The sequence below is a fragment of the Harpia harpyja genome, chromosome 1 (genome assembly GCF_026419915.1).
Source record: "Harpia harpyja isolate bHarHar1 chromosome 1, bHarHar1 primary haplotype, whole genome shotgun sequence".
Lineage (NCBI taxonomy): Eukaryota > Metazoa > Chordata > Aves > Accipitriformes > Accipitridae > Harpia > Harpia harpyja.
Window position 1 is genome coordinate 20,359,352 of NC_068940.1, and position 25,965 is coordinate 20,385,316.

Genomic DNA, 25,965 nt, shown 5'->3' on the forward strand with positions numbered 1-25,965 from the left:
TTTTACACTGTAAACTACTTTGACTTGAAAAACTGCTCTTATATCAAGCTGAGAATGTAAAGGTTTACCGTCTTCAGTGTTATAATTACAGAACAAAGAGAGATCACTAGCAATGCTGAAGGCAAGTAGAAGACCTTTAAAATTAGTGTTTCTAAAAAAACATCTTCTGAAATTTTTAAAGGCTTCCTTCCAAATTATTATTCTCCTCAGTTAAGCAAGAAGAACTGATTTGGGAGAAGGCACACAAACCAAAATTCATTCCTGAGTTAAACTTGCCAAAAAATTATCAGCTGAGATGACTGGTAGATACTTACCAACTTTCTACTGTCAGTTATAGCAATGCCAAGTATGCTAGTAATTTAAATATTTGATAACATAGGAACTGATCTAGTAATTCTAGACATCCTTTATGAACACAGAATCATCTACTGTAATTTTATCTCAGTAGACTGGTAATCTTGATTACATTAGATCACATCCAATTGTCTGAAGAGTCATGCTTTTCAATGTTATACACAAAAATAATTGAAGGAATCTTTCTCCACCTTGCAAATTCATTCATGTTATTAATAAATGCAGAAGATCCTTTGAAGGAATCTCATTTCCCTATTCAGTTTGAAATAAATTTTTTTTTTTTTAAATAGAAGTCTGATTTTTTTTTATCAGGTAGAAGAAAACATTCAGAATCTATCATTATCAACTGGAACATTTTATGGTAAGTTTTTTTACCATTTTTTCATAGAGATAGCTTGCAGATTGATTCCAAGCAATGGCACACATACATTGTTTGCATTTGCAGCAGCAGCATGTGAGACGCACATCTAGAGAAAATCTATCCCAAAGTGACTGTCTGCCATTTCAGTGGTTTCCCTACTGTAATCCCCCCACCATTTACTTCCTTTCCCCTAATTACTTCACTAACTTCTTTAGCTCTTACTCCCCTTCAAACACAGAAAGGGAACTGCAACAATCTCCATATCTAGTAGACAGATCCAAATCTCTCCCTAGCACAATTGCTTGCTCACCAATTGCTCTTCAGTGATATATATGTGACACACATAAAAGCCAGTATTTAACAACATTTTTGTGTACTTAATTATATATATACTACAGAGCATTATATCATTTGATAGGTAAAATTACATTTGTAACTACTAAAGCCAGAGACAGATTTTCATTAATTTTGGTGTCCTGAACTAAGAAACATTCAGGACATCGTCAAGCATTCCTTAATGTGTCTCTGTTTTTAAGAAAAGTTGAATCAAATCACAGCTCAAGGCCTGATTTCACAGCAGCATCACATCATGAACGAACCACGGTAACAGGAGCAAGACTAGGTTTAGCTATTATTGCTACTTCTAAGAAGATCCTTAACCCTGCTGCTGGCTACCTCCCGCTAGGCAGAGGAGCAAGCAGAGGTTCAGCCTGATACCAGCCCCTATTACCAAGCATAGCCATGTCAACGTCAGCATGGTTCAAAATATACTAAGTCTTTAAGGGGTGGAGCTGTAACCCTGTCTTTAGTGCCCTGCTTTAAACTTCCTGCTCCGCACACAGAGGTTTAGCTGCTTGTGTATCAAGGATCCAAGACCCAGCTCTGATGTGGCAAAGCTGCATGACCCTAGCTCAAATCTCACTAAAACTCATAAATAGTGAGAAAAACTGTAGGAATGTTTGGAGAAAAATAAGCTAAAACTCCACATAGAGGTTGAATTGAGTGAGATGGGGATCATCAGTAGCTAAAAGATTCAAGAGGAAAAGTACCAACAGGGTATGGTATAAAATCATGTAAAAATAAATAAATGAGGAGGCTAGTTGGGAAACATCTGGCAAAGTCATCAGCATTAGAGCTAGTGGCAGACAGCAACTCAAGAATGGTGAGGACACTGGCGACAGCCCTTCCACTCCTGATCAACACATGTGAGGAAAGCCTCTTTGCACAGCTTACTGGTGGTGGTGAACATACAAATGCTTAACCCAACACCTCATTATGCCTCAACTATCTTTTATGTACATGTGTGTACCAGTAAATAGTTACTTTATACATGTAAGTTGTATATATCCTGCCCGCACAACCTCCCTGCACTCAACTTGCTGAGGCGAGCAGCTCCGGTGCCAGCCGGATCCACAGCGGAGCGCTCCAGCGTGGTGCATAGCGGGGGTTCCCGAACCAGGGGAACCTCTGGGGAGCAGAGAGACCTGCCACAAGCCTGCATCTCGTGCCACAGCGGCTGGTGGGACCTGGGTGAGGCCAGGAGTGATGTCAGGCACACTTCGATTCTGTTCTTGAGAGGTACTACAGCTTTCCTGCAACCTCAGTGCTGTCATAACTTGATAGCACTGCCCGCAGCCATTTTCCTGCAGGTTGTCATAGTCAGTACCTTTCTGAAACTGTGCTCTAAAGCTTATTTCTTACTAACCCTTTTCACTAAAAAAGAATTCCTGGACTTACCATGTTTACAGAAGCCTTGTGGAAGGAAACAGGAAATTAAGTTTTCTCCGTTGAGGCAAACAGACCACAAGTGAATTTGTAGGAATGTAGCTACGTTAGGCACAAGGTATCCTGAAATACGGATTTACAACTCCTGTGTCATTTTTAGCATTTCCAATACCCTCAAGACCTATTTAAGAAGTATTTCTTTTTTACAGTTGAAGGTTCTAACACGAGTGGACTCAAGCTGTAACTAGTATCCTCCAAGTATTTTAAGACACCATTTTAATATTTGAGGGCGTTGAAAAAAACCAACAGTGTCACTGAATATAGCTTTTGACAACAAGTTTAGGGACTGCTTTTTGGTGGCAAGGTCAGGTAGAAAATGTATTGCTGAGAGTTTAAACCAGTGTTCTCTGACCTGACAGTAAATGCAATACCCTTTTACCTCAGGGTAGCTTGTTGAAAATTCAGCTATGACTTGGTCCTTGTTACAAAGCTATAAGAACAGCCACCACTGCAAACCAATTTTGGAACTAATCTGCAACAAATCTCAAATTACAATTTAATAGATACCCCTACAAAAGAACCTGAAAAACAACAGAGTAAGCTAAATAAAAACTCATAGTACTAGAGAGGTGATAAGTGAAGAATTTTAGGAGTTTCAAAGACATGTTATTTTCAGAGGTCTGCGTAATGTAATTTGTAAAAACAGTCTAGAAAGCTACAGTAAAAATTTTACAAAACAGGAGTCCTAACAATGAATCTGTAACAAAAGATACATGACAGACAGTGACTAAAACTTTTTAATTACCTTCCAGTGTACTTCTGTATTGGATGTCCATGGCAAGGTGTTGGTGGAGGGGTCCTGCAGGGGCGGCAGCTGCTGTGAGGAGAGAGGCGGGGCTGCCCTGGGCCAGACCCAGCCGGTTCCCGCCGGCTCCAGCGGCCCCACCGCCGGGCACGGCTGAGCCCCTCAGCCTCGGGGAAAGCCTGGGGAAGAAAGGGCAAAAGGGCTGAGGGAAACGGTGGGAGAAACAGCCCTGCCAGCCCCGAGGGGAGAGCGGGAGGAGGGCAGGAGGTGCTCCAGGCCCCCCTCCCCGGCAGAGATGGCCCTGCGGCCCCGGGAGAGACGACCCCCCCCCATGAGGAGTGAACGGGTGAAGGTGAGCATGGGAAAAGGGGTGGAGTGGAGGGAAGGTGTCTTCGTTTTGTCTTTGTTTCTCAATGTCCCAATCTATTTTAACTGGCAATAAATGAAATTAATTTTTCCCAAGCTGAGTCAGTTTTGCCCATGATGGTAACTGGTAAGTCATCTCCTTGTCTTTATCTTGACTCATGAGACTTACCATCTTATTTTCTCCTGCTGTCCTGTGGAGGAGGGGGAGTGAGAGAGTGGCTGGTAAGGTCTTGCAGATGGCCAAGGTCAACCCACCACATCAACAAAGTTGACTGCAATGGTAGGGGGCAGCAATGTTTTTGCACACTAAACAATGTATTGCAGTCCATTCTTATCTGAGCTACCAAACTAATCACAACACAAATTATAGAAAGCAAAGTAATTTGAACTCCAACCTTTTTTTCCTCTGTTCTTGAGAAAAGTTTTATGATTTGCAATAATTCAAAGCTGATATATAACACAGCTGATTCAGGTAGCACATAAGGAAGTATCACTAATGGCTCTAAAAGACTGAAACCTTTTGAGTGTTCTTGGCATTAGCAAGCAATTTCCAGGAGACTATTTCTAGGGAGTTTAACTACCATAACAGAAACTACTTTGATTTTAATAAATCATTTATTCAGGTAATAAACCAAGCAGCAACAGAACCTGAAGAAAGAGTAGGGTAACCCAGTGACCAAGCAAAGGGAATGGAAACTCTTTATCATCTGTGACACTGTACGGTTTAGAGAATCATCAGAGAAGTAGTTTTCCTTCCTTCTGGAAATAAAAATTAGAAGTAAAGCTATGCAGCACATTAATATCTAAAGATATAGTGGGGGAAGAAAAATGGGGGGGTGGAAATTGCCCTATATGATGCAAAGACGCATAAAGCAGTTGAAACAAATCTGTAAAAGGCAACTTGCCTAATTCCTCAATTATGAAAGACTGAAAAGCTAGGAAATGTTCTAGCCTTTTAATTAGTTTGGAATTTTTAAAAGATTTTTTGGTGCTAACTTCACACTGAACTTTATCAGATGCACATTTCCAAAGGAATTTTAAAAATTTCCATCAGTGAATTCTGTTACTTGGTTGACTCTATCTGTAGCTTGTAAACATTACATTTGGCTCGAGTTTTAATCACAGCTTGTCAATATTCAGAGTTCCATAATAGATCGATCGATTTAAAATATTTTAATTAACTCTCTCTGAGGACAATACAGTAATCATAATTTTACTCACTGACTAAACAATAATTTTATGCTATTAATTATGATAGTTGCATCCTTAAGAAGAAGAAGGGGAAATATATGTGTCTGTTCATTCATTTATAGCCCCTTCCCCTTTATGTGCCTTGCCAGTACTCTGACTATTACTATTTAAAGAATTCCATGTGCCACAGTAAGAAAAAAAACCCCAATGAATTCTATAACTCAGATTAATAGCATTCATTTAAGAAAATGAGACACCGAACATGCAGAAGGAAATGGATACTTTTTTCCTTAAAAACAAACAAACAAAAACCAACAAAAAACATCTGCAGCCTGGAGTGTTGCATAGCTTACAATGTCAGTTGGAAACAAAGTCTATTAATTTTCAGCATGTTACTGCTTAGCAAAATACAATTGCTCTATCACTGGTACCAAAGGGAAGATTTCAAAAAAGAACGTAAATCAGCTATATTGGCAGTCGAAAAGTTGAAAGAGAAACATCACAAAGATCATTGCTAGTGACTTGGGAAACAAATGATAATTTTAGAGGATTTGTAAACACTTGGAAGAGTAAATGAAAAGAGGTTTTGAAAACTGCTGATGGGAATTCATCAAAATGAATTCCCAAGTTATATAAACTACATCTATTCCCCCTGATTTGATAACACCGCAAGGAAGGGACTTAGGAAAAGAATACATCTTTAAAAGAGGAAAATGCTGACAGCAGCATGTATGGGGCTCTGTAAGGGACTTTCAGCTTTTTAGTATCTCACACACATGGGAGGTATTTTAGCACAGAACATATAGCTTATTGCTCATAAAAACATGTTACATTTAGAAATAGACCCAAATCAGAAACAAATGCAAACATTCCAAGTCTATAAACAGTCTCTAATTTTGCAATGGGCTATCTCTAATTTTGTAATGGGTTGAAAGAAAAGGAGTGATGCAAAAATGCATGTTTGAGCTGCTGGAACATACTCCAGCACTGATATTTGGACCAGTCTCTAAAGGAAGAAAGCTGGTATTTGCTTCTGATCTTGAACAAGTCAAGTCATTATTTTCCCATTTTAGTTAATCACTTACATGCATTTGATTTTTATCTTGAAAAGTATGTTAGGATTAATTGATACAAAGCACTTGAAGTATTTACGTTAAGATCCAAGAGAAGAATATGACAGATGATATTAGAGATCAAAATACCTATAGAATCAAATTGTAATCTCTTCAAGTCTCAGAAAAATTTCAAAAGTTATATCTGGATGTCTGCCATTGCAAAATGCAAGCATATTACAACTAAAACAAAGGTACTAATAGGTGTCAGAAAGTATGATCAACATTAAGTTTCTGAATAGGACTAGACAGACTAGTACTAATTTAAATTACCTAGTCTTACCAGCCTAAATAAAGATTTCTTGTAACTCTGGTCTTTAGTTTCTCTTATCACTTCTTCTCCTCTCTAAAAAAGTAAGATTAGAAAAAGGACTTTGTTCACCTCCATGAACTTTAGAATTAATCCAGGAAAATAAAAAAAATCTTATTTATTTAATTTCCCCTTAGTAATTATAGTTGAACAAGTCACATACTTAGCATTTCTATTCTTTCACTTCGAGTAGAAGAACCCAAAGACATGATTCACAGTGGGCATTTCTTACATATCTTTCGATTCTGCACTTGAGAACTAATGACTTGCTGTCTTCAGACATCTGCTGAGACCTAATGTGAAAGTCCCTGCTGAACTGCCTCCTTCTTTAAGCCTCCACACTTCTCTGGTGCTAAAGGAGAAACAACATCTTCACCTCCCCAGCACAGGGAAGCCCTGCAACGCACAGAGCTTACTGTTTATTCACTGACTGCCACCTGTATCCCTGGAGTTCTAAGAAACAGGAGTTGGTCTTTGTGCAAAGAGTATTCAAGTGCAGGATGCTAACATACATTTTGCTCACATTGATGCAACTATGCTGAAGTGATGAGAATCAGGCTCCTAATTCAGAACAGCTCCACCAAGATTTCTATCTCAGAATAGTGCAGATTTTCTTTTTTCTCCCACACAATATTTATTCTACTCTTGTCATTAAAGAATCATTTATAGCACAGATTTGCCTTTATGTTTCAACTATGCTACAAGTTCAATGTAAAGGGTGTTGACTGTATCAGTCAACTGAACACTCCTAAAGCATACAGATATTTTGATATTTGTTTTATGCACTGAATTTACTTCAGTACTGGCACACAGTGTAAAACTCCTAAAAGATAGTAGAAAACTAATCCCAAATTTCACAATGGAAAAGGGTGTAAAAGAGAAATGGATTTATGAATCTGGGCCCAATTGAGAAACAGAGGTTTAAGAAAAATTATGAAGAAAACCAAACATTTCTATATTTCAGATAAGGAGAAAGCAAAAATTCCTCCAAAGCTTCAGATATATTCTGAGTCAATTCAGTATTCCTAAACAAGTCTGTACAAGCAGTAGTGCCACTGAATTATCTTCTTGCTAATGTTTTACAACACACTATGCCTACAAAGGTACTTAGCTAAAAAAAAAAATCAATTACCCTTGTTAATTATTTTTAAGAAAAGAAGTATGTACTGATGTTAGCTAAAACTGTAGTTCTATGTACTTTAGTACTGAAGCATTTTTACTGCCTACAGTTTGATTATACTAATTTCATAAATTTTAAAAAGTTTTACTATTGTTGTAGTTTCATTCCATGATGTTTTAACAGGTTCTGACTTACTGGAGAGCCACGACTTTCCTTCTACTAATTTAATCACATTGGACTTTCATAAAACAGGAAGAAAATGTTTAGATCCAATGCAGCTTAGCATCAAAACCAGTCATTACAAAACTGCTATGGAAGCTATTATCAGATATTTTAAGTAACTATTTCAGAAAATACTTTAACACATACCAACGTTGTAATGAAACTTTGCCATCAGTGTTTCAGAGCAGCTGGTATTGTATATGGGCCTCTTGCAAATGCTCTTTGGAAAAAAAAAAAAGAAAAAAATTATCAGAATTTATTTTAGGGTAACTGCTGAAGAATGGAGATCCCAGTTTGTTCCTCCAGCAGCAGCATCAAGGAACCATGGCACCGATGGCACTTTTGACAGTGACCACTTCCTATACCATCTTCTTCCCATGAAGATACAGAGGTAACATAATAGATTATTACCAACATTAAAAAAAAATTATAAGACCTCTCCCTGGATAAAGGAGGGAAAATATTTTCTGTTCTGTCTTCTGATTTTTCAGCTCATCTTTGTTTCTTTTCTAGAATGCATAAGAATACATAAATATTTATAATAAAAATAATACACAAAATAGAAAAAACTTCTTTTACTCTTGTCTCACAACATCAGAGGCTTGGCAGCATCCTCATCACAATTTTCAGACATAGTAAATCTCCTCAGTCTTCTGGTTTCTACTGTGTTCATTCTGGGTGGAACAAGCAGACTATTATATAATACTACTCTCCAAGTATCATCCTATTGAAACATAAAGCAATTCAGTGTTTGAAATTTCATTTAGAAAAGACACTGACCCATTTGGATCTCCTGCCAAGAACAGGTCAAGCAAGTTTCCTAATATGAAAGCTTTTGCACAGTTTCGCTGCAGTAGACACACTGGACATTTTAAGAGTGAAAGGGCTTCTTGCAGTGTCATAAGAGCTTTTCCTTTAACTGCCGAAGTTCTCAAACCTCTAATGTGTTGCATAAGTTAATAATGACAGTACCAGTGCACTTGTGGAAAAAAAGAATAATTGGTTTAAAGGATAATAATAGTAAGATGCAAATAGATAAGCCTTGAAAGAAACAACTTTAGTTTCATTTTCCCACCCTCAAATAAACTTCTAAACGTTAGACTAAAATTCAGCAATCCATATTCCTACTGGTGAAAGTTGTTTAAAAAAAAAAAAGAAAAGAAGAAAAAAGAGCCCTTACATTACACTCTGTAACGCTCTTTCAACAGATTTCACTGATTTGAGGAAACAGCTGAGGTGCTGCGGTCGGACCCTCTGCCGCTGTCTGCCCCGTGAAGGAATGGGGCTCCCAGTCCGAGGCACAAGGTGACGTCGATTAGGATAAGGCACTTACTAAGGAGACAGCAGCTACACCGCCCGGCCAGGGGGGATCTTCTGCTTCTGGCCCGCATTCCGTGTCACCTGCCCAGCCGGTACCGCTCCGTTCCCAGGGCAGTACCCGGACCCGCCGTCCCAAGCCAGGGCGGACCACCCGGGCGCGGGCCAGCCGCTCCTCAGGAGCGCGCCAATCCGCCTCTGGGACAGCGGCTGATACGCCTTGCTTCGGGGCGTTCTGTCCGCACCGCCCGGCGGCGGCAGGACGCTGTTGCCGGCCCAGCTCGGGCCCAGCACGACGCGGGGTGAGAGCCCCGGCCTGCACCGTGCCGCTCGCTCTGGGTCGTCCCCCCACATGAGGTAAGCTCCCAAATAGTGACAGGGCAGAGGTAGAAGCTTGTGTATGTTTAGGTATCTAACCCTATAAATGCGTTTACAGGTGTCAGCCGAAGTGCCCAGCCAGCTCTTGAATTTCCTAAAGGGAAAAAGATAACCATACCTGGAGTTCTGATTTGAAACCACTTCTGCCATTGTTCAGGGTGGTCGAACGGTAACCAGATGGATGAACTCCGTTTGCATTTTTCCCCGTTCTCGATCTTGGATAGCAAACAACTTTTTTTGTGTTCTATTACAAGGAAATGGCAAAGAAGCTTTCATGTTAAACAGGTGAGAAAGAATTAGAAGTAGTAAGTCTACCTGACATTATCAAAGGCCTAGCACAAAGAAAGGATATAATTTGTGATGCCTATCACATTTTACAAAGCACCTTACTTACTTCTTGACACCCTACTGAATGAATTATATCAACATTAGCAATTTTATTCCACTTCTGCAAAAAGAATAAGCAGCAAGGTACTTAATCTGCTGAGGAAAAGAAGCTTCAAGCCTATCTTGCCTTTTCAAACAGAAAAGCAAGTTTCATTGTCTTGTCAAAAAAAAAAAAATTAAAATATCAATTTACACTATAGTAAGAAGGAAAAATACCAGCACCATCAGATCCTTAAGGTGCTTTAAGTACACAGCTAACCTTTTTAATGTTTTTGCAAAAATTGAAATGCGACCAATTGATACTTGATTTTGTATGGAGTAATTATTTTGTACTAAAACAGTTTTAAATATGCCTAAAATGAGGTTCAAAAGAGTTGGCACTCAAATACTTGAGTAAGAAAATTATTCCTACACAAATTTTCATCAAATAATGAAATCATTTTGGCAAAGCCTCAGGCTGTTAAACGTAATTTTTGAGAGCATTAGCAATTCATTGAACTAAGACTTAGGCCTTGTTTTTCACTCTTCAGTCTTATACAAGGTCTATTACCAAGCTCTACCTCAAACATTCTCTTTATTTAAAGTGAGGAGGCACTTCCTGTGGGAAATGCTGTATTGGCTATTACTAGGAGAACTACTAAAACAAGTGCAGGTTTCATTTAAATCAGCCTTATCTGATCTCATAAAACCTTCTGCAGAAAACACCTACAAAGATCTTTTACAAGGTAACAATGAGGATTATTAATCACTACAAGTAAGAAATGACATTTTTTGCAAGTACTGAAGCATTCAAAACATTAGTCATAAGCAAGCAGCCTTAAACACAATACTGATGCCATCTATCTGCTACAATTTCTCCCCATATAACCTTTCTCCAGCACCACAGAGAGCAATTTACCCTGCCTCCAGGTCTCAGTTAGTTGGATACAGCTGCCAGCAAAGCTCATCCTACCTGGATCTAGCTGACCCCTCTTTGAGCAGGAGGTTGGACTAGAGACCTCTGCAGGTCCCTTCCTACCTAAATTATTCTGTGATTCACTGCAGCAGTACTATGGATGCTCCAGAGGGAGTTCGGTTTCAAAGGCTCATTCAGTCACAATGCTCTTCCTCAGGAAGTTTGAGGAAATTCAAAACCAGAGTTACTTCACAAAGTCCTCCCTTTGTTCAAGACCCTCAGAACAAATAGATTTTTTTTCAGATGACTTCTGTGGGTATAGGAGAGCTCGTATAATTACAGAGCCATCTCCAGTACCTAATCACAGCTAACCTCCCCTCACTGGTAGAGAAGCCCAGATCTGCCCCTTCCCCTAGGCAACAGCTTCCAGATGTAGCACAGAAAGGGTATTTGGCTTCCAGGCTCCCACAGACAGGGAGTGGAGCTTATATAGCCCAGGCCTGTAATAGAAGAAGTTGTGGGACAATATTTGAAAGGGAATATTTTTTAGATTAATTGTCAAGGAGATGGGAGGATAATCAGTAAAAATGCTAGGAATTGAAGTTTTTTTGTTGAGAAGTCACAATCAAGCAGTTGTAAACACACCAGACACTAAAACTATGCGAGAATATGTTATTAAGCAATCTAAATCTCTAGAAGCAAAAAATAAAGTCTTCAATAGTAAAACTGACATTAAAATCTATAGAATGATTGGCTGTTATGTGCAACCTTAAGAAATGGAACTGAAGACATGTAACAGCTGTTGCAGAATACAGCTGTAGCAGGTACTGAATCCTGCTGGGGCTCTCTCTGCAGAGTTAAGTGTTTTCAGTTTCCAGAAATTTCTTGGCTGAAGACAGTCAGAATCTCACCAGTATGCCAACATCTCATTGATAAATGTTTGTTAGCCTTGACCTAGAGTTCCATCTAAACTGCATCTTGCTCTTTTGATTCCATATTTGATAAGTGAGTTTTGCTAATGGACCTCTTAAATGAAAGCTGTATACTGAAAAAGGAGAGCAAAATTGAATGAGAACATTAAATTGCTAGCAACAGAGATTCAACTCATGTGGAGAGTGACTAGATAATGCAAAAAAATCTGCCCTTTAAGGGTTGTTTTGCTTTTCTTATTGACATGCTGGTTCTACCCCTTAATCTGCCAGTCCGTTTCTGAAAACCTCCTAATAAAAGCAAACTGAATTTAAAAAATTGAGAAGATTACACTGCATCTTTTTCACCTGCTAAATAGAATTTAAGTGCTCACTTGCATGTTTCAGGTAGTAGACTCTCTCAAAGCAATGCTTTATTTCCCCTCAGATATTTCCTACAAAGTTAAATTTGACATTGACACCAAATGTCACAAAGGGAGTTTGCTTGTGTAAAATCTAAACACATTGTAATCTACTTCTGAAAGCTACCCAAACAATGAAGCCTTTTCCCTTTTGAAAGACAGAATTTCTATTCAGTTAGATGATCTCTTTTTCTTTTAAATTATATTCCCTTCACTAAGGTCAGGAATTATAACAGGTGGAAGTACAAATCCATGCATTCAGCACCTGAGTAAGAGTCCATGGACCCTGCATCAGCAGATTGCATGCTTCCATCTGACAAAAAGTATGACCTTGAGTATGTGAATTACATCCTGACACAGTTCACTTACCCAGGGTTTTGATGCCCATGCAGACACACCTCAGCTTGAGTACTCACCAGTCATACTGATCTCAGTGTTGGGAAAGCTCAGCAGCTTGGGAAAAAACAGACCCTCTGATCATAGCAAAGTTGGTCAGCCAAAACCCAAGAAATTAGAGGTCACCTTTGGAAAATGCGGCCTTACGCTTAAGGCTCCTCAGTTTCAAAAAACATGAAAAAGGACTAGTAACTATCCCTATAAAAAGTTTTGCACTCTGTAGCCCAGTAAATGTGATTTTTGCCATCACTAGCAGAAGCCCCCAGCTGCTGCTCTGAGGCTTCTGGGGCCTGGGCCTGGTCCAGGTGGCACTGGCTGCCCCAGCTGCCTTGGGGTGAGTGACTCAGGCCTCCCTGGAGCGAGCCAGGGCTGTGTAATACCATCTGGTGAACATTGGTCCTGCTTCCCTGGTCACTCAGAAAAAAGAGGTGGGTTGTCATAACAAACCCAAATAGGCCTCCAAGCTGAGGAGAAAGAAGGTGGTGATACTGAGGTCATGTTTTTGTTGGCAGAGGAAAGGAAGAAAGCCCCACTATGAACATCACATGCCTTCTGGCAAGGACTTGTAGTACTGTTGTCCGAAACGCAGATTCGTCACCCGATGTGCAACAAACCAATAATCACACGCTTAAGAGAGACATTATTTATTTCATATTTGTGCAAAGATGGGTGCTAGGTGGTAATTCCACAAAGCTAGCACACCCTGCAGTTAAACAGGCAAGCAATTTATACAGTTTTAGATTCATTCACTTAGTTTCCAAAGTCCTTCCCAAAAATCATTATTGGTAGTCGCTTATCTGCCACCATTTCTATTGGGCTAAGGTTTTTTCCGCTTCGGATTAAAAGTACAGTATTCTTTTATTCTACAGTGCATGCTCAAGGAGTCAGGGGAGTAAGTCTTTTAGGTCTTGAATTGAGTCGGTGCTTGTGATCTCCTCCTGCCGCCTTTACTTTTCCCCTGGCAATCATCAGTTCTTTGGCAATCATCCAGCCTTCGATGCCTTCCGGAGCAGGACATTTCCTTCTTATCAGTCTTTAGTTCCTTCTTCAACAGTATAGTAGCTAGCAAAGCCTGCATTGTTTATACAAAGTAACCAGGCCTACCTAGTGAAACTATTGACTAATGGTCCTCCTTAAAGGACAATGCATTGTGTTTAACCCTACATTGAGCAGCATCACCACAGTTAGGCCGTAACTCAAACATATGACTGCAGTACTCCTCCACCCTTCCCCTCAAGAGAGTGTGAAATGGTCAGCCTGAAAAACCAGAAGAGCACTGGGAGGTTGAACGTAACACCAGCAAAGGAAAAAAAAAAGACAGCTATTAAGAGGGTGTGCTTTGTTTGGGGGCTTTTTGTAGGGGAATAGCTTTAACTGTATTATTACTGAGTCTTTTCTATATTAACTAGATAATTTGGACTATTAGACTGTTAAAAAACCAGCTGGACTAACTATAAATTCTTGGCTCCATATACATAGTGTGTTCCCTTTTGACCATAAGATGATTTTGAGTGTCATGGTTCTTAACAATGAAAACTGCTAGGTTAGCATTGTTGTGACCAGCATACATCTGCAGAGGTCAAGACGTGTGGAACAAGAGATGAAACAGTTTTAGAATATTGGCTTAATTAAGATTGATATTGTAGCTGTGCATTAGAACTCATCCTCGGGTAGATAAATACTCCTCCAAATATTATCTAGCACTCTTACACCTGCCTCCTTACCAAGTTGATGCCCCAAAACCAGCATTAGCCACCTTCTTCCATGCAGCCTCTATTGGGCCATGGACACAAATTACAGTATTGCTTTATTCGTCCTACCTTGCCATTTACAGTGGGAATGATTTTTGAATCAGGAGTTTCTCACCACAGCAGTCGTGTTTAGCTGAATGTTTAATTTTGGATGCTACAATGTTAAATTATCGATGTTAAAAACTCAGGGGATCTGCAACCATCTCTTACCTAAAAAATATGCTTAGAGATCTTCAGTGAAACCAGTACATTAAAACGCTCCTATGCAGCTTGCTAATGCTTGAAAACAGCAATTATTTTCTTATTTAGAATAAGCTGTGATTGTAAATAATGATAAAAGCCTAGTCAAAGCAAACAAACCTCTTTGCAGTGATTGCCCAATTAATTTATACACCATATCTAAAGGGCAAATACTGCTGAGAAAATATTCAAAATCCTAGTTTTCCACATCAGAAATAATCTAAGCCAGCTTGTTGTTCAGTTAGTTTATTGCTGTTCTGGTTTTCAGAAGGCTACCAAACCTCTGCATCCCAAACAGTTCTACAGTATCACATGAAAGTTTAAAAAAAAAAATAAATATAACTTTCCAGTCTTCCCTCAACTCCCAAATGATTGAATTAGAATGTATTTTCCAGCCTTTCCATTCACAGGCAATTAAATTATTTTTTTCCACCTGAATTGTTTTCCTCAACCCCCCAAACTGCAGATTCCATTTCAGAAAAGGGAACCTAGGAGACTAGGATATGTAGCAAAATATATTTAAGAAGGTAGAAAATACCTTATGATGCGGAAAGCACAGTGGAAGGAGAGCTATGAGTCTGTGCTGCTGAATTTTAGGTAACCTCAGGGACACAGTTCTTAGCACAGGCTCGTCAAAGTTTTTTACTTTTTTTATTATTCTTTTCTAAAGTGTGGATTGCAAGCAAAGATGAGGAAAAGGGAAAGTTTGTGTACTGTGACTGTTGTATAGAAAGTGCTTTTTGTTTGTCTATTTGTTTTAATCCATAACCTATACAATTTGACCTGCAAGATAGAATAGTTGATTCTTTTATTCAGCAGAAATTTAATCTGCAAGGATTACCATGAAGCAGAGTATATATATTGAGAGAGACCGGTGGAGTCACACTAGACATATTTAGATTAATAAGAATAAAGACGAATAGAATAATTTCATTAAACTAAACTTCAGGAGAAAATTATTCTAGTTCGGTAACCTTTGTATTATGTTCCAAGGGAAACAAGTCTTATTCACACAGTTTAATTTCAAAATGATAAACTGCTACAAAATTGTAATACATACTTGATTTTCAGTACGTAAAACAGTGTAAGGGCTCTGAATAATAAACTTTCTGGTTGCTATAAATTTATTAAAAAATTAGATGGGAACAGTGAAAAATTGAGCAAAAGGTCTTTTTTTAATATTCTATTGATAAAGTATTATTAGTTGCTACATCTGATGTTCGGAGCTTTCAAAAGAGATCAAGTGTTTCATCTTTTCAAAGGGAGGACTGTTGTATAACATTAGTTAGAGAGAGAAACAAAGAACTGAAAAACACTTCCTTTCAAGTATTCAACTGTCTTTTGTTTTCATTTTTATAGTTCAGAAATTAAATTATATATACATCGGTTGCTTTTTTTTTTTGGTGCTTGCATGTGTGTGTTTGTGTCTTAGCAAGAATATAGGAGCAGCCTCAAATATTTTCTTAAAAAAATAGCATGGTTCAAATACTCAGTTCAGCTGAGAGCTAAATCTTTTGACCACATACTTAGGTGCCTTAATAACAGGGATTTATCAGTCACAATACTTGGAGAAGGAGAGAGAGAATGGCATTGCAAAATGAAGCTGATTAAATTGGCCAATAAGAAACACTAAAAAGAGGTTATTTCTGAAATTCCACCATTATTCCAGACATGGGTGCAAACTGAATTCAGTGAATTCTTGAGTCTAGGAATCAGAGCCTGAAGCCCTTTCTCTCTTTGACTCCTAAATTGTTCTTTGGTGCACGTCATCTTGACAGATTGCTCCCTTCCTTTCAAAAAAGAAAAGTTCCATGTCTAGGAACAGATTGATCCAGTTTCCATGCTTTTGAAAGCCTGAGGATCAAAAATGATATTTTTTATATGATGTAGTTATCTATCCAAACTGTCCGTCTTTGAAGCTGTGCAAAGGAGTTCAAGATGCACAAAATAAAAAAGGTGTGATAATGTCCTAGTGTGTGGCACCTTTCTCCCTTCTCCAATGATATATTTTATCTGATAGCATTATCTGATAGTTCTTTAATGCAAAATATGCTAACAGTCCAAGATCTAGGGAGAAATCAAGACTATTCTCCCTTCCAACCCCTCTGCTGTCTAAGAGAATGATGTACTGAAAATAGTACAATGTAGAATAAATAGGAAGGAGTTCATGCAGCTTCCACCCTAAGGAGTAAGTTTCTTAAGTGGACTACTAAAAATATCATATTAAATATAGAGAGACTATCTTCCTTATTAGCTTTCCACTCAATAATGAAGTTGCTTCTGGTACTGATTTAGAAATTACTCAGAGAGCTGATATAGTGCTAGAAGAAGGGCTATCTTTCCTGCAGTGAGGCACTGCAGTAACTGCAATCACTCCACATACGTCAGGGAACTTTAAAATTCCTTTTCAATAACAGGACAAAACTCCAGTATATCCTTCTCAAAGAAATAACAATGTTTTTAACCATTTCTATTTCAATTTGCACTATGAAATGTTTCTCACATATCTAGAATAGGAAAAATAATAATAAAAAAGAAGTTGTGCAACTGAAAATTGAACCTGACAACCTGACTCGGGAATGTGAGGAAAAGCTGACCATATTTGGAAGAGTGCTTCTGATTTTCTGGTTTTGAGCAACATCAAGTATCTCCAAAGATATGTTCCTTAGGGATAAGAGGTGAGGAGGAAGAAGTAATTTATTTCTTTCATCCCCACATCAAATTAATGACATTATTTCTTAAAATGTCACAGATTAAAAAAAAAAAAAAGCCTTTCCCTGTAAATTCTGCTACTATGATGGCATTGCAGGGTAAAGTGAGTTATAACATCATAAACCTTTACCTGTTATCATATGGTAATGTCACAGTTGAAATTGTGAATAATATAGAATACATTTTTCTTACAAGGAATTAGGATAGCAGCAACCGAAGTGTCATCATACTCTAACTTTGATTCCAAATTCAAATTAAATCACCATCAGAAGTCTGGCAAGGTCTTCATGCATTGCTTGTAAGTCAGAGCAGAGAAGCTTTGTCTCAGTCACAGCATTTTTTTCTGGAAGAGTTACGTTTTGTTTTCTCATTTTCCCAGCAAGTACATCATAATATTTGATACTTCATGTCAGGTTTCATCAGTATGTTGGCTCACAGCTGATGCTGACAGACCCTCACATATTTTTTTTTGTGAGAAAAGCATTTTTAACAGTCCCTGTTCTTCCGTCTTTGAATTGTAGCTTTTTCTTCCTGAAAATCATTAAGGCTACACGATGTTGTACTTAATGCTATACATAATCCTACATTTAAAATATGTCCCTCAAAAAATTTGACATCCAGAAAAGCTCATTGGACTGTTACAGGAAAAAACAGTGCTTACCCAAACTCTGAAAAATCTTCCTCAATTTGAAATCCAGGGCTTCTTTGCACAGATATTTTAGGCTCATACTTGTCACTCCTACATCACAGTCTTAACTCCTTAACGAATTACTACTGATGCACAACAGTAGAGCAGACTTTCTATTCTAATATCTAAACCAAGGGAACTACCCAGTTCTATAGTTTGTTTTCAAACACTTGTTTGTATTGGTTAATAAGAGCAGAACTTCTTCACTTGTTTTCAGGAGGTAAACAAATAAGATCAGGTAAACAGCAAACCTTGTTAGTAGACTAACAGAGGAAGCAATCCAGACACAGTCTGTCACACACAGTACTGGCATCCTTCAAGTATGCATGCTGTTGCTCTTACTGAAGGACAGATTCCACAAAAAGGCTTAACAAATCTAAAATGGCAAAAAAAAGAGCAAAAAGGCAAAAAGTCTAAGTGACAAAAGAGCATTATAGACATGCAAGTACAAGAACTATATCCCCACGCACCCTCTAACTCTGTAGAACACAAAGGCCATGATCATAAAAATCTCTGCTAGTAAAACTCCAGCCATAACGTTCTGCTTCATAACATAGCTAGGAACAGATTTGTCAGGGCTTGAAACGTCTTCATTTTTGATAGAATTTCAGACACCTCCATGAACTTGTAAAAGTCAAGACAAGTTAAGTGCATGACTAGAAGAAAAACCCCTCTGTTTCAGAGAAGGCCAAAATGTATTAAAAATACTTTTCTTCTGCATTTTCTGCATCTGTTTATGGTGATGCCAGCTCTGCAGGCTGAATTCTTGTACAGGGAGCCTATGTGCCCCACTAATGGGCTAACATAACATACAACCTAAAAGTAGATCTAGGCCTACAGATACAGCGGTCATTTGTAAGGTCAGCAATGAATGTGCCTAATAGGTCAACATTACTATTAGATACAGGTATCCAGAATCTAGTATCCCTTACCTTTCTATTTTTACTGAGTCAAAACAATGCAGTTTTTTCTCTCAAACTTCACTGCATGCTTATGTAATCCAGTTTCTACTATCACTTCTATTTGCAAGATTTAAAGGCCAGAAGTTTTAAAGTCACTGGAGTTCTCTTAATTAAAATATTTCATTCCCAGTCTCCTAAAATGCAGCAAATGACCTAACAGAGAATGGTAAAAGCAAGCAAGGAATCAAAAAGATTATGACAGCCAGGTTTTCCTATGAAAAAGGGCAACACAGTTATTACAGTGAATTACTGTGATTGGAACACTCTTAAAGCAAATATAAGTCTTCTGAGTCACTACAGCAAACTGTAGTTTCTGGCATGGAAGTAGTTCTTACACCTTTGTAGAAAGGTTGATCAGTAAAGCAAAACAAATATTTTATATACAGTGCAGTCAGGGCAGATAATATGCCTCATTTGCCCATCTATCCCTTAGCACATTTAAAGGGGCTAAAAATATTTTCCTCCAGCACAGGATACATGGTTTACTGTATTAACTAAACCCCCTCTGCCAAGGAACTCAGCAGAGAAACTAAGCTTTATGTCCTGAAGAGACCATACCCTTCTTGGATCGACGGGCTGAGGCCAACTGTGTGAGGTTCAACAAGGCCAAGTGCCGGGTCCTGCACTTGGGTCACAGCAACCCCATGCAGCGCTACACGCTTGGGGAAGAGCGGCTGGAAAGCTGCCTGTTGGTGGAAAAAGACCTGGGGGTGTTGGTCGACAGCTGGCTGAATATGAGCCAGCAGTGTGCCCAGGTGGCCAAGAAGGCCAACAGCATCCTAGCCTGTATCAGAAATAGTGTGGCCAGCAGGAACAGGGAGGTGGTTGTTCCCCTGTACTCGGCACTGGTGAGGCCGCACCTCGAGTACTGTGTTCAGTTTTGGGCCCCTCACTACAAGACAGACACTGAGGTGCTAGAGTGTGTCCAGAGAAGGGCAACCAAGTTGGTGAAGGACCTGGAGCACAAGTCTTATGAGGAGTGGCTGAGGGAACTGGGGTTGTTTAGTCTGGAGAAAAGGAGGCTGAGGGGAGACCTTATCACTCTCTACAACTACCTGAAAGGGGGTTGTAGTGAGGTGGGTGCTGGTCTCTTCTGTCAGGTGGCTGGAGATAGGACAAGAGGAAATGGCCTCAAGTTGCGACAGGGGAGGTTTAGATTGGATATTAGGAAAAATTTCTTTACTGAGAGGGTTGTCAGACATTGGAACAGGCGGCCCAGGGAAGTGGTTGAGTCACCATCCCTGGAGGTATTCAAAAAGCACATAGACAAGGCACTTCAGGACATGGTTTAGTGGGCATGGTTGATGGTTGGACTTGATGATCTTGAAGGTCTTTTCCAACCTTAATGATTCTATGATTCTTGTCAAAAATGATACATGCATCCAATACTCTCTAGTTCATACCAGCAATTATGTGACATGTCAAGCTAGGCATTACCAAAAGTTACTCCCTCCTTCAACTCCTCTTCAGAGTTTATTCTACCAGAGGTCAAGAAGGATCCTGATAAAACCCTTGCAGGAGGACAGTTGAGCTCAAGGATGAGACTCAAGGTTATGATCTATGCCAAAGGCACCACAACCAAGTCTATAGCTGCTTTGATTATTTGGAGAAGACATTCTTCTTGTCAAATGTCAGGCTTCTGTAAAAATATCCCATCCCAGGTAGGAGATCTCTTCTGGGGCAAAGAACCATGTGGCTCCAACACAGATAGCATCCTGAGTATTATGAAAAATCATAGGGTTACACTGAAATCTTTGGGAGTGCACTAACCGTGCTCCAAGAGAAGACTATCGTCCCCTCCTGGGGGTAAATACTTTAATCATTTAACTAGATTAAGAGAGAAATGGGCAAATGGGTGCTTACAGACAATTTGCAGCACTGATAGGCTATATTATTTCTTGGTTCCAGCTCTCATTCAAGCAGTCAGCATAAGCCCCTCTTCAGCTGCAGGTGCCACTTGGCAATGAGTACTTCACGCCTCAATACCAAGTTATAGCAGAAGCGCCAGAAATCTTCATATTGCCATCTCCCTTCCTACTTGATCCAGAAATCACTCATTGCAGAGCAAACAGCTGACCTGCCACTCCATGTGTACTGAATCCAGACCTGGCAGTTAGCTTCAAACACAATGTGCAGAGCCAGCTCAAATTTTCTTCCAAAATAATTATGCTTTTAATAACGTTAGATAATGTCAAAGTTTTTATTAGCACAGGAGCAGAGGAAAAAAAGAAATGTTTAATATTCTCCCCTCTGGATGTTAAACATCTATTCAGCATCTATTCAGATGCTATTCTAAAATTTTAAGATAGTGGTGCCTGATTTGAATCTTCATATAGTACAAACTAGCAACCAAACATGGGAAGCTAGGCATTTGGCCAGCCACAGCCATATGCAAATACTTGATCTGTAATTGCAATCAAGACATTTTCATGCATATAATTATTTACATACACATATCACTGAAAATCATTCACATTACCTTAGACTAAAATATTACCAGATCTCACAAATTAGGCTCAGTGACATCTGGTCATTAAAGTAGAAGTTTTAACAGAAGCTTGGCAGAGTCAAGTGATTTAACAGATTTCTACTGTTTGGGGTCTATAGTAAGATAAAATCCCCTTAAAGAATCAAAAGGTACTATGCCATTAGTGGTGATGCATCTCAAATGAGATTTAAATGCAAGTCTTACAGATCTTTTTGTTGCTAAAACCCCCATGTCGTCACTTTCAGAAGTTATAAGGCTCTGGTTCCCTGCACAAACTCCCTCTATTCCATTAATTTACATTTGTATAAATTTTCCTCTGCTTTTCAATTACATGTAACACTCATTGCTTTTCTTAAAAGCCTGTGTAACATTGCAGTCAGCAATTGCACTCCTCCATTGTCAGAGACAGCTCTCCCTCAGAGGTAGATGAAATGGTATTTGCCTGCAACAGCATTAGGATCATTTGGGAGGCAAAGTACTAAAATGTATTGCTATCCTCCTCTCATAATTTATGAGAGACATATTTTCACATTTACACTACTTCAAATCATATTCCCTACTCATTTACCATTGTAAACCTAACTCGCATATTTAAAAGTGAAAAATGTGAGGCACAATACAGTATCAATAAATTCAATATAGAAATGAATAATTAGTGTTTCTCATTAGTTTTCAGAATTTGCTGCATTAGAAAACAATAAACAACTGTATCCGAAAATACCATTTTTCTCCATGTTTAGTAAAAACTTCTGTACTAATTTTCTAAGCCATTTAAATTTAATCTTTTCTACTTAGTCATGCTTCAGGGGAAGGAAGAACTAATTTAGAAGAAGGGAAAGGAGCAATGATTATTTCCAGTAGTCCCCTTGGAGATGGAGAAATGTATACAGTGTCACCTGAGTAGGTGGATGATCTTGTGGCTGAGGTAACAGTGGCACATGCTAGCTGAGGAGGATACCTAAGTGGCAGTCCTCCACTTGCACTGGATTCAGATCTTGGCATCAGCATTGGATGGAATTTCTATCTGATATGGATGTACTCTCATGAACTTCTGGGAACTAGCAGGAAAACTAGTCCAGTTGCAGGTTCTGCTCTTACATATTTAATGGGGAAAATGCTAAATTATCTGAGAAAAGTGGAAGACAATTTAGATAATGAATGAGACTTAGCTGGGTTGCTCTCTGACTTGGCTGATTTGGAACACTTGGGCAATAAATTACCCTATGGAGGTGAGCTTTTCTTCCTTAATTGTAAATACTTGTGGGATGACTAACATCATACCCCTGCCCTTTCCCTTCCTTGCCTTGCTTCATATGAGAGCTGTCTGGAGGAAAGTTTTATTATCTTTGTAATGGACATTAGGGTTGGGATTCAGCTTTTCTGTGTCTGCAGTGTAGACAGTTACATGTGAATTCATCCCTTCAGACTTATGGAGGGGAATTGCTGTTGCTAAAATCAGGAGGATCACATCGCAGCACTTTTTGTCCCACAGACTCCAAAGGGAGCCTCTAGTGATCGGCTCAGATGTAGACAAATAATATTTCATCTGACAAATCCTACCATAGGAATCAAATCATATTCTCTAATTTATTTAAGGAATATCTTCTCTCATCTACTTCCAGTTTCTGATTATCAGAGAACTGGATCCATTCAAAAAGGAGTGCTTAACTTTGACACATTTGTGTTTGGCTTGTGCATCATCCTGTCAACAGCATTCCCAGAGCAACAGCAACTGTATTCTTAACACTGTCCAAAAATACACATATATATTCCCTCGATGGAGCTATGTGTCTTGTTTTCCCTGAATACCTCAAGAACCAGATGATACTTTTGGTAGGTAATCACCAGTACTCTCAAGGCAAAATTCATATAGTTCCTGGTCTTGATAATGTATGGGTACAGGACAGCTTACATACCTTCCTTATTGCTGTATTCTTGCAGTCTATAGAGGAAAAGTACAGGGGTCTGGCCTAAATATCTTTTAGTCCACTTTCCCCAGCAAAATTCCACTACATGTATAACCAGTTACATTGCAACTATTGCATGTAGCTGTTTCTTTGAGGCTAAAATCCTGTATTAAGCCATCAAATATTTTCAAAACAACCTCCTTAAAATAAAAAGTCAATTTGTTTCATTCTCAACTATAAACAGCCAAGTGAACTGGTGGTTCTCCTGTGGCCACGATACAGAGTGCTGTGCTTACACATAAGATTATCAGCTCTTTTGGGTCATTTTCTTGATTGTGTCAAATAGGTAAACAGCAAAACTATGCCAGACATCTTTAATTCCCAGGTATGTGGAGAGGAACTCACTGGAATGTCCACGATGGATCACACTCGTGGCTTGTGTGTGTCTCATCACAAACATTCCTCAGACACTCGCAGATCTTAGTCAACAACTCATTTACCTATGTTCTGACTTTTTGACCAAGTGGACCCAACCACTTGGGTGGGTCATTTATGTTTATCTTGTTCAAAATCTCCAAATGAATTCCCACTGTCAGTCATTTAGGTCTCCTTTCTGTCAGCCCAAATAAAACTTTTTAAAAATCCACTGATTCCATAGCCATTCTCTTTGAAGTAAGTTACAGCTGCTTTAAAATTACAAAGATTGCCAGGAGACCTGTTAGACTCAATTCCTCCACCAGAAATAAGTCAAAACCACAATATTGTCCTGCATATCCAGTCATGCCATCACATTGCCTGTTGTCACAGGGGCACTTAGAGTGGGGTAGCTGCAAAACCAGAACTGCACCACTGAGCAACATAAATTTCCTATTTTATTTACTACGCAGGATGGATATAGTGGGTGGACAGCGATTTCTGTTCTATGACAAATACACACTCTCCTTACAGACCACAGTCACCAAAACCTGGGCCTGTAGTCCATTTGTGATTAGTACCATGGACTCAGGGAAACAGGACGGTCATTCCAGCTGGTCAAGGTGTCCAAGTCTTGGCTGGTGACCTAGCTGTCGTGACCCGGGCTGGACAGACCAGGGAGTCGTGTTGAATTCGGAATTCCCTCGGGCTAAATTAAGGTGAAACCAAACGATCAGTTAAACATTTTATTCATAGCAGAAGCAAACTGGACTTGGAAGGCATAACAGTAGGTGGCGGGGTTTCTCACAACAGGAATTGGTATGGAACTACCTCAGTAAACCATGTAACCCCTGGTAACCATATACATAAATTCAAGGAATAAGACAAGCCCTCCCATGGAGTCAGGAGGTTTGGAGCAGACCCCCTTGCTTTCTAGACTCCTTCTCAGAGAGGAGCCCAGGGGTGGCTGGATCCGCTCCTACTCCCAGACTTGGTCAACAGTTTATGTCTTCAAAATGGATGAGGTATAGGGATTGTGGAAAAGGAAAAGGAAAGAGAGAACAAGACAGAGAGAGAAAAAGGGAGAGAAATATTTCACCAGTCCTGGGTCCAGCATTGGTTCAGTCAGCTGAGAGGTCCAGTTCCAGTGGACTTGCACACCTGGGGCTTCAGTTTGTGTCCTTTTATCATCCTTGCCCCTCCTTCAGGCAGGCACTGGAACTCATTAAGCTAATTAGGTGTAACCTTTGGGTGGTGGGCTTGGGGATTGTTTGGGGAGTAACTTCTTCTTCCTGGCTGACATGACCATTGTTTGGTCTTTGTATCAGAACAGGGAGCAGCGCACCCTCCAGCATGCCCTCCCCTCCCTGTTGCTGATGTCTGTGCTGATGGGCTTTTCACCTGTGGTTCCTTGCTGTGCAGGGTTTGTTGTTTTGCAGAGTTTGTTTTTTTAAGCAGAACTTGCCCCACCACAATGTTTGAGACATTAACTCTCAGTCTCTCACACTAGCCTTTCCATTTAGTGGGTCTTTGGCTCATCCTTCTGCACAGTGTTGGATATGTAGATGTGTTTTCCCCCAAAAGGGCTACTGTTTTCAGTGTTTTAGCTTTCTAACTCAGCTGGTCACCTTAGTGTTCCTGTCACTTCAAGCCCATCTTTTTTACTTTCTCTAGGTAATTTGTTATCATCTAGGTTACTATCCCATTCTGTCCTCCTACTCCAAATGGACTACATAGATGTAAAGGTAGGAGTTCATCTGTCCTTTTTTGTTACTTTTCCACACATACCTAAACCATTACAGGAGGGCAGATGTGGTCTGGATGCTTTGGGTAAGCTCCAACCACCACCCCACCCCCAACCATTATCTGTACTTGGTTCATTTTCATAGCACATACCAGTTGTCTAATGAGTTAGAACAAGGCAGATGTAGCCAAGCCCTTGCTTACCTGAGTGATGCTTTCAAGTAGACTTTATCCCATGACGCTTGTTCATATGTTCCTGAAAAGAGAATAATTAAAAAAGAATTAAGCACAAGGGAGCACTGAACTGTATTACCCAATGGGTGTCTGTATAATAAATTGTATTCAGATGTCACCATTTAGAGGGCATCTCGTCTAAGGCATGTATGGCTGTATCAATCCAATCTTTGATAAAGGCAATTCACCAAACTGGAAAACCTGAATGACTCATGTTTTTTTTATCACTGCCATGATTATAATTGATTATAATTCTTTCTCCCTATCGCTGTCTTTTCTAGAAAGAAAAACTGGTCTGAAATTGGCAACTTTGAAACTCCCTTTAGAGATGATAGACACAGCACTGCACTTACTGTATTTGAAGGTAGCTGTTATTTAATTTTTAAGTTGAATATCTAGAAAATGACCACTTTTTACTGTGAAGTAAGTCAAACTAAATTTACCTTACAATCAGCATAGATAATCTGCTGTATAAAAATATCCTACCTGCTTTTTTGCTTGTAATTTTGCTTTGATTCTTAGATGCTCCCATCCAAAAGTAACAAGAGATCTTGAAT